This window comes from Acinonyx jubatus, chromosome B4 (assembly GCF_027475565.1).
Source record: "Acinonyx jubatus isolate Ajub_Pintada_27869175 chromosome B4, VMU_Ajub_asm_v1.0, whole genome shotgun sequence".
Lineage (NCBI taxonomy): Eukaryota > Metazoa > Chordata > Mammalia > Carnivora > Felidae > Acinonyx > Acinonyx jubatus.
This window is the reverse complement of record NC_069387.1, coordinates 80,801,857-80,810,509: the sequence shown is the minus strand read 5'-3', so window position 1 is coordinate 80,810,509 and position 8,653 is coordinate 80,801,857.

The window sequence follows — 8,653 nt, the reverse complement described above, 5'->3', positions numbered from 1 at the left end:
AAATTTTACTTTCTTAGATGCTACCCCAAGATGGCATTGTCTGACAAACTAATACAAGAAGAGGCATTTAGAGCTGTCACTTAATTTTTGCATATCTGATTCCCACACCCTCACCACAATCTTTCTTTCTAGCCAGCTGCTAGTGTAGAGACCAATGGAAGGGAAGTCAACTGTAATGAACTGCCTCCATTGTTCAGAGTTTTTAGCCTGACTCATAAGGTCCCATACAATCTAGCCTCATTTTTTGCCATTCTTCAGCTCTGGTCAAAATGTGCTCCCGAGTGCACTGACTACTTTCTATTAAAAGAGCCATATTCTCTCTGAGCCTCAGAGAGGCTTTGTCCTTTCTGATCCCTCTGCTTATAATATTCTTGCTGACCCCTTCTGCCTCGTCAACTCTTAGCCTTTGAATCTCAGTGTTATCCTCTCTAGGAAGACTTCCATTAGCTTCAAATATTAATTTAGATGCCTCTCTGAACTTGCTTCCTTACTTAGGTTTGTGATGGGATTTATTATATTATGTTATGCTCAGTTCCGTGTTAGCCCTCCTCCTTGTTAGATCATTGCACTCATCCAGCCCTGGGACTGTTTATCATTGCATCACACTACCCCAAATAGTAAATTCTCAAATACTTAATGAATAAGGCCACAAGCCATGTGTAGAAACAGAAGACGAGGGATAATTTGTGCCTCAAATGGCTGAGCTCATTAGTAAGGACTTGCCTGGGCACCTCAGTGTGAGACTAAAAGCCTGAGTTTCCTTCTGTAGGACCCCTGCACAATTACAAAAATTTTATAAATAAGGCTTAATTGGCTTATGTATATAGATATTTGATATTTTATAAGTTCAGATGTTTTAGAGGAATCATACTTAACTATTACTAGGGAGAGATTAAGTGCTTTGCAAAAGGATTTACCTCAGTAAACCTTTGAATTTCCTGGATCTTTATTTTATTTTTAAAATTATTTTTAAAATGTATTTCTTAATGTTTTTAATTATTTTTGAGAGAGAGCGCACAAGTGGGTTAGGGACGGGGGCGGGGGGAGGGGTGGGCAGAGCATCTGAAGTGGGCTTTGCTCTAACAGCAGCAAGCCCGATGTAGGGCTCGAACTCATGAATTGTGAGATCATGACCTGAGCCGAAGTTGGATACTTAACCAACTGAGCCACCCAGGTGCTTCTAAATTTTCTGGATCTTAAGTAGTTTTATACAAGTTTATTTTGATATTTGTTGGGCCCTGTTAGTCATTGTGCCAATCTGGAGGGATGCAATTATGAATACAGGGATGCAATTATGAGTATGTAGAACCTTCATTTAAGGAAGCTATAAGTTGTGTAAATCACTAATTGAGTACTAGACACATTAATTAAGTGCTAGGGTAGAGGTACCAGCACTGTTTTGAGGGAGAACTAAGAGAGAAATAATTTCTTCTGATTGGAGGAATGGAAAGACTTAATGATGGTGTTGGATTTTGAAGAAGATTATGACTCATATCTCAACAAAGGCAGGTAGGGGAGAGCAACTGTGCACAAAGGCTTGGCAGCATGGAAGAGATATGGTGAATTTGGTTTCAATTCTGTAGGGGCACTTTTCCTTAGCAAAACACCAGTGTTGATATAGGATGAAAATTTACACATAGACTGGCTAGTGTTTTTCAAAATGTGAGTCATGAAATCAATTTAGAAAGTTCTGGCCAGTAGGATGTTGGGGTTTTTTTTTCTTCAAGGTTTTAAGTATTTTCTACATCAAGTATGGGCCTTGAACTTACAACCCCAAGATCAAGAGTCATATGCTCTACTGACTGAGCCAGCCAAGCACCCTACTAGTGGTGTTTCTAAGTGGAGTAGACTAGAAAATAGCAGAGGCTGATGCTTAATAAGGATAAATATGTCTCATGATAATTTTGTTTCCAGTGTTGAGTGAGGATATAAAATGTATTCCTTACCTTGGTTTGCAGAAAAATACATTTGAAAGCCACTGATAAAATCAATACGAAGGGGCTGGGGCATCACACATTCTCTCTCTGGTCTCTCTCTTTGGGATGGTTGGGGTAGAAGGTTATTAGTTTAATTATTTCCCCAATGGGCCCTTATAGCTTATGGCAAAGTAAATTAGCTCCTTGCTTTTTTTATACTCTTGAAGCTATATTACTGTTTATTTGGCAATTCTTTCCCCTTTGCTGATGATTCCTCCTAATGTGTAAATAGCAAAGATTCTAGAGATCTGAAAGTGAGTTAATTTAGAATTGGCCATTTACCTTCATGGTCTCAGAGCCCTTATTTTATTTTATTTTACTTTATTTTACTTTATTTTATTTTATTTTATTATTTCATTTCATTTTTATATATTTTTTCATTTTTTCTATCGTGTCATGTCATATCATATCATCATATATCATATCATATCATATATCCTATCCTATCCTATCCTATCCTATCCTATCCTATCCTATCCTATCTTATCCTTTTATAGAAACAGAGTGCAAGTGGAGGAGAGGGGCAGAGGAAGAGAGAACGAGAATCCCAGGCAGGCTCCATGCTCAGCCCAGGGCAGGGATCCATCCCAGGATCGTGGGACCATGACCTGAGCCAAAATAAAAGAGTTTGTGGCTCAAGGGGCTGAGCCACCCAGACACTCCGTGTTAGTTTCTTTTTATCCACTAGGTGGTGCTGTGAGGGGCTGGTATTTGCAAGTTAGCCTGTCTCTAGACTCCAGCTTGTTTTGAAATTAGCGGGTAGGGTTACTTAGTCAGAAAATCTTTTCTCTTCAAGTTCCCAGGCATTCCATCACAGGGCATATAGATCTCCCTTTCCTCTCCAACTATAACTTCCTTTTACAAATTGAGGAGGTTAGAGAATCTGGGATCAAGAAGGTAAAATTTTTTGTCAGTATTGCCATCTCTCAAAAGAGATCAGAAATGGTTTCCATTCCCCCCTAGAGATCAAAGAAGATGCTGAACTGCAGTGGAAAAAGGTGGAGGTTATACCCCAAAAAGAATAACTGGCTTATGGGGCAACAGAATTGGCTGAGAGGAGGGAAGGGAGGAGATACTAAAGGATATCTTCCTTGGGAAAGCAACAAATCGTAGAATCTGATTATATTCAGCAAACATTTTTCAAGAGCTTTCTATAGGCCAGGAGAACACGAAGTTGAGTAAGTTTAAGTACCTGGGGTGCCTCGGTGGCTCAGTCAGTTAAGCGTCTGACTTTTGATTTCAGCTCAGGTCATGATCTCACAGTTTCATAAATTTGAGTCCCACATCCAGCTCTGTGCTGACCCTGCAGAGTCTGCTTGGGGTTCCCCCCCCCCCGCCCCTCCCCTCCTCATGCTCTTTCTGTCTCTCTTAAAATAAATAGATAAACTTTAAAAATTTTTATTAAAAAAAATTTTGGTACTTGCCTGGAGCGCCTCGGTCGCTTAGTCGGTTAAACAACCGACTTTGACTCAGGTCATGATCTCACAGCTCATGAATTCAAGCTCCGTGTGTTGGGCTCTCTGCTGACAGCTCAGAGCCTGGAAGGCAGCTATGCTCACCACTATACCACCAACGCTGCACAGCATACAGCTCAGAGCCTGAAGCCCGATTTGGATTCTATGTCTCCCTCTCTCTCTGCCCCACCCCCTTACGCCCTGTCTCTCTTTCTCTCAAAAATAAACATTAAAAATTAAAAAAAAAATTTAGAACCTGCTTTCTAGAAGCTCAAGGAAAAGAGGAAACACTCAACAATAATACAGTGTGATAAATAGGGGCATACACAGGGCTCTGTGGAAGCAGAGAAAGGACCCCTAAGTCAGTAGTGGTGGGGGGGCCAGGGAGATGGTGATCAGGGAAGGTTTCCTAGAAGAGATGACACCTAGGCTTTCATTCTGGAAGGATAAATAGGAGCCTTCCAATATCCTAGAAATCCACAAGTCTCCCCTGGTGACTTCATTTACTCCTATTATTTCAACAATTACCTCTGTGCTAATAACTCTCAATGTTTCCCTAGCCCTGTCATCTCCAAAACCTGCCCATCCAGTACCTCCTATTTGAATGTTATTGTTCAAATTCAACTTGTCTAAAACAAAGCACTGAAAGAGGATCAAGGCTTTTGATTTTTATGGCAATCATATAATTTTTATCCTTATTCAATATATGGGTGGATATCACTTCCTGTATGAATTACTGCAAAAGTATACTAGCTGGTCTCCAACTTAGATCTCTCTCTACCACCCATTTCTCCAGTCTGTCCTATACACTTAGATCTTCAACAAGATTTATCTTCCCAATGTTTATGGTATTGAAAATCAACCTTTAGGGGCGCCTGGGTGGCTCAGTCGGTTAAGCATCCGACTTCGGCTCAGGTCATGATCTCGAGGTCCGTGAGTTCAAGCCCCGCGTCAGGCTCTGTGCTGACAGCTCAGAGCCTGGAGCCTGTTTCAGATTCTGTGTCTCCCTCTCTCTCTGACCCTCCCCCGTTTATGCTGTCTCTCCCTGTCTCAAAAATAAATAAATGTTAAAAAGAAATTAAAAAAAAAAAAGAAAAAAAAGAAAATCAACCTTTAGAGGTTCCTTTTGGTCTACCCAATGGAGACCAAGCTCCTTTATCCAATAGTCAAGTCAGTTGCCATGGTTTGAATGTGCCCTCCCCCCACACCCTATTCATGTTGAAATCCTAACCCCCAAAGGTGATAGTATTAATAAGTGGGGACTTTGAGAGGTGATTAGGATTTGATAGTGGAGCCCTCCTGAGTGGGATTAGTGCTTTTATTAAAGAGACCCCACAGAGCTTCCTAGACTCTTACACCACGTGAGGTTACAAGAAGTCTGTCACCTGAAGTAGGGCCTTCTCCTGGCCATGCTGGCACCCTGATCTTGGACTTCAGCCTCCAGAACTGTGAACAATAAATGTCTCTTGTTTATAAGTTACCCAGTCTGTGGCATTTTATTATAGCAGCCTGAACGGTTTAAGACAGCATTCTATGTTCTGGTCCTGAATGACTCTTCCTATTTTTATATTGTGTGATTCCCTAAAATGCCTTTTATAGCCAAACTCTTCTACTCAATGTTTATTTCCCAAATATAGCTTATGCTTTTCTACCTCAGTGTCTAAGTTTATACTCTTCTCATATTTCTTGTCAAAATGCTATCTACGTTTGGAAGGGGAAGGTTTCCTAAAGATAACATCAAAGGCAGAAAACATACATGACATGATTTATATTTTAATATGTAAAGAGCTCTTGCAAATCAACAAGAAAAGACAACCACTGTAATAGAAAAAAATGGCAAAATGCATAAAGAGACCATTTTAATTGATGTGGTTGGATTAAAATCCACCACCATGCTGTTTTATATTTGTCTTATCTATTTTTGTTCCTGTTTTCCTGCTGATCTTTGAGTATTTTTGGTATTTCATTTATCTCCTCTTATTAACTATATATATTTTTTCAATAGTTGCACTAAGGCTTACCATATGCATCTTTAACTTACCACAGACTACCTTCAAATATTATATGGCTTCATGTGTAATGTAAAAACTGTACAAAAGTATACTTCCACTTTCCTTTCGCTCATCCTTTTTGTTATTGTTGTCATACATTGTACTTCTACATATATCCCACTGTATATTATTACTATTTTTGTCTTAAAGCATCAGTTATCTTCTTTTTAGATTTTATTATTTTTGTAAATGTTTATTTTTGAGAGAGAGACAGAGTGCAGGCAGGGGAGGGGCAGAGAGAGAGGGAGACACAGAATCTGAAGCAGGTTCCAGGCTCTGAGTTGTTAGCATGTGGGCTTGAACTCACGAACCGTGAGATCATGACCTGAGCTGAAGTTAGAGGCTTAACCAACTGAGCCACCCAGCCACCCTTTTTAGATTTTATTTTTAATCTCTACACCAAATGCAGGGCTTGAACTCACAACCCTAAGACCAAGAGTTGTATGCTCTTAATGACTGAGCCAGCCAGGTACCCCAAAGAGTCAATTATCTTTTAAACAACTTTTTATTTATTATTATTATAATATTTTAATGTTTATTTATTGGGGCACCTGGGTGACTCAGTCGGTTGGGTGTCTGACTTTGGCTCAGGTCTTGATCTCGCAGTTCACGAGTTTGAGCCCTGAATCAGGCTCTGTGCTGACAGCTCAGAGCCTGGAGCCTGCTTCAGATTCTGTATCTCTCTCTCTGCCCCTCCCCTGCTCATGCAATTTCTCTTTCTCTCTCTCTCTCTCTCAAAATAAATAAATTGTATTTATTAAAAGTTTATTTAGTTGTTTTGAGAGAGAGAGAGAGAGAGAGGGAGAGAGAGAGAGAGAGAATTCCAAGCAGTCTCCACATTGTCAGTGCAGAGTTGACTTGGGGCACAAACCTACCAACCATAAGATCATGATCTGAGCCGAAACCAAGTGTCTGGACACTTAACTGACTGAACCACCCAGGTTCCCCTTAAAGAACTTTTTAAAAGTGTCTTTTAGGGGCGCCTGGGTGGCTCAGTCGGTTGAGCGTCCAACTTTGGCTCAGGTCATGATCTCACAGTCTGTGAGTTCGAGCCCCGCGTCGGGCTCTGTGCTGATCGCTCAGAGCCTAGAGCCTGCTTCTGATTCTGTGTCTCCCTCTCTCTGCCCCTTCCCTGCTCATGCTCTGTCTCTCTCTGTCTCAAAAATAAATAAAAACATTAAGAAAATTAAAAAAAAATAAAATAAAAAGTGTCTTTTATATTTACCCACAAATTTACTATTTCCATTCCCTTTATTTGTGTTCATCTGAGTTTTCACTTGATATCATCTTTCTTCCATCTGAAGAACCTCCTGTAGCATTTCTTATAAGTGATAACTTTTTTCAGCTTTTATTTGTCTTAAAATGTCTTTTTTGTCTTCATTTTTACATCCACTGGAAATACTATTCTAGGTTGGCATTTTTTTTTCATTTAGCACTTTAAGGGTGTTATTCCATTATCTTCTGTCTTGCACTGTTTCTGATGAGAAGTTAATGCTTATACTTAACCTTTGCTTCAGTCTATGCCATATATCTTTCTCTCTGTCTTCTTTTCAGATTTATTTTTTATCATCGGTGCTCAGCAATTTGGTTATGCTGTGTCTAGGTATAATTTTCTTTGTGTTTATCCTGCATGAGGTTCATCAGTTTATTTGGATCTGGGCGTTAATATTTTTTTCATGAAATCTGGTGAATTTTTTGCCATAATTTCTGCAAATATTCTTTCCTGCTCCCTTGTTTTCCAGTACTCTAGATTATGTGTGTGGTAGAATGCTTGATATCATCCAACTGGTCGCTGAGGCTTGTTTATTTCCCCTCCATCTTCCTTTTCTCTCTGTGCTTCAGTTTACGTTGTTCTTACTTCTGCATCTTCAAGTTCACTGACCTTTTCAACTTTATCATCTAATTTTCTCTAAAGGTCATACAATGGTATTTTTCATTTCTTTTTTTTAGTCTCCATTTATTTCCTCATTGGATTTATGGTTTTCTTGGACTATTTGAACTTATATCAAGATGTTTTGAAGTCTTTACCTATTAATTGCATAATTTCTTTCATTTCTGGGTCTGTTTTTATTGTTTAAGTTTTCTCCCAGCTAGAGATCACATTTTCTTTTTTTCTTTTGCTTATTTATCTATTTATTTATTTGGTGGTTGGAGGGAGTATGTTTATTAGATGCTGCACATTGTAAATGTTACATCATCGAATTTCTGGATTTTATTATCTTTCTTTAAGCTTTGTTCTGGCAGGCAGCTAATTACTTGCATATCAGCTTGATTCATTTGAGGCAAGTTTTTAAACTTTGTGAGGGAAGGTCTAGAGTAACTTTACTCTTGGGCTAGTAGGAGTCTACTCCTAAGACAGCTTTTTTAAGGTATCTAATGAATGCTCTGAATATTTGATGCAATCTCTCCAGTCTGACTGGTTGGAACTCTAATTTCTTCCATTCCTGTGTGAACTCCAGTAATTATTCACTTTATAATTCCCCAGCAGTTGTTCTTTACCTGGTAGTTGATTTTTGGTCAGTTTCAAGAAGTCTCCTCTGTCATGCTATGCACATGTAGCCTGCTATTCAGCCAAAGACACTGGACCACTATACAAATTTGTGGAGCTCTTTCTTTGCATAGCTCTCTTCTCTCTAGGACTTTCTCATAGAATCTAGCCTCCTCAGCCTCCCCAAAATCTAATCTCTGTCTCCTCAGCTCAACAAAACCCCTGTACTCTTGTTGGGTTTCCCATCCCTGTGCTATAGCGTGAAGAGTATTTATGGGCAGGTAGTTGGGATAATTGGAAGGTGCATACAATTTTTCTTTCCTTTTCCCTCAGGGATTACAACCCTATGCTGCCTTTGCCCAATATCTTAAAACAATTGTTTCATATATTTTGGGCAGTTTTCTAGGTGTGTGTGTGTGTGTGTGTGTGTGTGTGTGTGATGGGAGGACTAGTCTGATACCAGTTACTTTGTCATAGTCAGAAATAAGATGACTCAATTTTCACTTGGTATAGAATTATAGGTTGACATTTTTTTCTTTCAGTACTTCAAAGACATCATTCCATTTTCTTCTGAATTATATTGTCATCTTTGTGCCCCTATATGCAGTGTGTCTTTATCAGAAATGAAAAGTAAAACAACCAGATACAATTTACTCTTATGTTATTAAAAAAAAAAATCTCAGC